Below are 3,814 nucleotides of genomic sequence, written 5' to 3' on the forward strand. Positions count from 1 at the left end.
GCACTCATGGTTGTAACCTTCTATGACCTTTCCCTTCCATGACCAGCCTCTTCCTCTGACCTTCCCCCACACCTCACATTACCCTTCACCAGGTGCTGCCTCTCACCCTGTTCTCCTTTCCACTAGTTATAGCTTTCTCCCTTACAAGGCTGTGTCACCTTAGACAACCTGCTTTCCTTGTCTGGGCCAGTAAAATGAGGCTTGTTTTTTTTTTTAGGCATGTGGCACCCAGATCTCGGTTGAAATCCTGCCTTTTACAGCTAGTGTTCTCATGAAAGGCTCCCTCCACAAGAACCTGGACAGGAACAAAACCATTGGACCCCCTTGATTCAATCATTGGGTGAAGAAGCACATATTGAGTCACTCCCTCATGAAGGACCCTGAGCTCATATAGAGACCCCCACAACTGACCCAAACTCTCTACTTTTAAGTACTCAAGGTGTCTATCAATCTATAATCATTTTTCTTTGTTTCTCAGTTCCAGGTCCATCCACAAGAGTAGCACCTAAGCCTACCCTGGAACCCACAGGGCCTGGAGGACGCTCCAAAGGTAGGGAAGAGGATGATTCTGTGTCGTGGCAGGGGTGTCAGACTCATATAGAAATGGATCCCTGTGGGCTGCCTATTGACTTAGAAAACCCCAAATTGACATTATCCACGTTGTGCTGTATTTTTATTTATTTTGTTAAATGTTTCCCAATTACATTTTAATCTTGTTCTGCCACACTCAGGAGTTTTGGGGTCTCAGTGTAGGCTATGCAACCGATACCTCTGTGACCTGGAGAATTCACCCTGAGTCCCACATGGAAGGTGGAAATAGAATATGCTATTCAAAAGAGGAAACAGCCCCAGGCCTTTCAAAATCCCCATTATTCTAAGAAATAGGAACCTTCTAAACAGGGAAAGAGAGGGAGAGCTGAGATGTTATAGCAACTGGAAGTCTTGGGTCACAAAGACCAGAGATTTAAATTTTGAGAAATTAGATATACAATTAAGCAGAACATTCTATGGAAAGTTGGAACAGATTTCTGCATTCCTGTTGAAGAGTAAGGAAAGTACAGGCTGCCTAAGGAGGAAGCCCCTGGTCTAATAGACTTTTGCAATGAGGACCCTTCACCCAGGTCCCTGTAACATCCTGGGGGTAGGAGACAGATCCTCAAGCCTAGCAGCTCAGGATTTCAACTTCCCTAGTAACTTCGCCATCATGATGAAAGGGACCTTTACCATTATGGTGCAGAACCAGCAGCAGGGTGAAGCTTCTCGAGGTCATGCCATGTGAAGGAGCTGGTGTTACCTAGTTTGAGCAGAATCAAGGAAGACGTGATAAATGTCCTCCAGTATTTAAAGGGCTCTCACATGGAAGAGGGGATAGGTTTGGTATGTTTGGCTCCAGAACAATGGGTGGAAGTTACAAAGAAGCAATTTGAGGCTTGATGTCAGGAAAACCTTCCTAGCAGTGAGAGCTGTCCCAAAGTGGAATGTGCTGCCTTGAGAAGTGGTGGGTTGTCCTCCCCTGGAGGCCATAAAGCATTGGCTGAACAACCATTTCTTCAGTACATTGTAGAGGGTTTTTGTTGTTTTTGTTTAGGCAGAGAACAGGCAAGATGGCCTCTGACATTCCTTCCAGCTCCAAGAATGGCTAAGGCAATAGAGACCTTGCACTCCATATCTCATAGCCAGTTCCTCAACTTATAACATTCATATGGCTGTGTTATTGATCATCCTTCTTCACAATGATTTTTCCAACAGCTTCTTTGCTGACCACATCTCCGCCAGCCACATCCCCAGGTCCATCAATTTTCTCAAGCACCACAGGTACAAAGATATTGGATATCTGGGTCATGTCCTAGAAATTGTGCCATGCTTTTCTGTAGGATTAGAGGACAAGAGACATAGAGCAAGGGGAAAATTGGAAAACTGGAAAGGGTACCATCAGTGGGTCCAGGATGTTAAGAGTCATGGATGAAGAAAAGGTATAAAGGACAGGAAAGTAGGAGGGTTGGGTTCTTAATGTGTTAGTGAGAATTCAAATTCAATAAAAATTAGAAAGGTCCGTCACATCTAAAAACATAAGATATTTAACAACTAAAAGGTCAAATATGGATAAAGAGTTACAAAATAAATTGCCTGACCAGAGGATGATGGGGACATGACCAGAAAGATTTCACATTGGAAGACGATGAGGGTTTTAGCAGATTGAAATCTCAACTTGATCTAATAGGGTGATGGAACAGTCCAGTTAGTCCCCATGAAGAGAAATGTAGTCCTTGGAAAGAGGAAGATGATAGTTCCACTGTCCTCTGGCCTGATCAGCCCCCATTTACAATATTATGTTGTGTTGTGATGACATGTTTGAAGAAAAAATATATACAGAAAGAAAATGGCCATCATGGGAACATGAAACTATGCTATAAAAGGATTGTTTGAAAGACCTAGGTGTGTTTAATCTACATAAGAGAGGTTTAATGATGGTCTCCAAATGTTTAAAGACCTCTAATGGGGCAAAAGATATAAAATCCTTCTACTTGGCCTCTGAGAGGGGAATTACAAGCAATGTGTGAAAGGTACTAGGGAATGTATTTCAGTTCACGTTAAGGGAGAATTTTCTGCTAATTATGGCCATCCAAAAGCAGAATACACTGCCTCAGGACGCAGAGGCTGTGCCCTCACTGAAAGACCTGATGCAAATCTTCAGTGGCATTTTGCTAGGAATGTTATTGGAAAAGTTCTTCCATAGGAAGCTTGGCCTAATTTGAATGAACAAGCCTTTTGCATGCTTCCTATTGTGCACAAGATTCTGTCCTGCTCTTCGAGATGAGTGGGATAGTCAGTAGGTGGCCTTGCCTTGTGCTCTGTTTCTGCAGGCCAGGACACAGCCAAAATGAACTGAATCAGGGCTCTCCTTGCTCCATCTAAATCCCCACAGCTGCAAGTGCCCTTATTATCTCTAACTTCATGGTAGAACTTCATGGCAGAGAGGAAGGGAGTGCCCACAAGAATGCTACTCTCCTCCCAGAAGGATGTCAATAGAACTCAAACTGAGTCCTCAGTTCAGCTCTGGTTCTCATCCTAGTGTCCCTGAAATTTCCTTTTCCTTCTTTTCTGATCTCTTTGCCTTCATTATGTGTTCTTTGAGTTTACAGGTTATAACGAATACCACAATGCCAATGTTCCTTCCACTTTCGTCAACTCTGGGGTCTTTAGAAAGGAATTCTCGGGGCGGGGCCAAGAGTGAAAGCAGTGCATTGCTTGAGCTCTCCCCCAAACCCTTCCAAATACCTGTAAAAAAATGGCTCAAAAAAAATTCTACAGCAGCAGAACCCACAAAAGGCCAGAGTGAAACACATTTCCAGCCCAAGTCAACCTGGGTGGTTGATTGGAAAGGTATATCGTGCTGAGCAGGGAGAGGAGCGCAGTTTAGTGTGGGCAAGCAGTGTGGAACAGGCCTCAGAGGACTGAATCGTGGGCAGCCATGGCGGTTTCCAGACTTCTCAAACCACGAACACCAAAGACAACTTGGAAGGTCAGTGAGAAAAGTCTGTTTCTGTGGTGAGAGAAGAAGCTAGGTCTCAGCCCCAAGTCCAGAGCGTGTGGGCGGCGCAGTGGCTGACTCCTGAGCTTCTGGCCCACATACTGAGGGGGAATCGAGTGGCTCATCAGAGATGGATTGCAGGGATCTCTTTGCCAGTGATGAGGCAGGAATCTCTTGCTTTGCCCGTGCTTGGATCTGAGTCACAGTTCTGAGAGGCGGTCCTGGGTGAGGAGGAGCCCTGGCCTGGTGGAGCTTGTTGTGGTGGTGGAGAGGAAACACCTC

The 3,814-nt window shown here is 45.0% G+C and overlaps 1 long non-coding RNA gene across 1 annotated transcript; it reads left to right on the plus strand.

The window, feature by feature from the left end:
• The first annotated feature begins 477 nt into the window (after positions 1 to 477).
• On the plus strand, positions 478 to 3,320 carry LOC114054126. The gene is made up of 3 exons (XR_003570436.1): positions 478 to 550; positions 1,750 to 1,815; positions 3,144 to 3,320. It is a non-coding gene; the product is annotated as an uncharacterized LOC114054126 (long non-coding RNA).
• The last annotated feature ends 494 nt before the right edge of the window (positions 3,321 to 3,814 follow it).

This window comes from Vombatus ursinus, unplaced genomic scaffold, assembly GCF_900497805.2.
Source record: "Vombatus ursinus unplaced genomic scaffold, bare-nosed wombat genome assembly UNPS02004242.1, whole genome shotgun sequence".
In the NCBI taxonomy this organism is placed as follows: Eukaryota; Metazoa; Chordata; class Mammalia; order Diprotodontia; family Vombatidae; genus Vombatus; species Vombatus ursinus.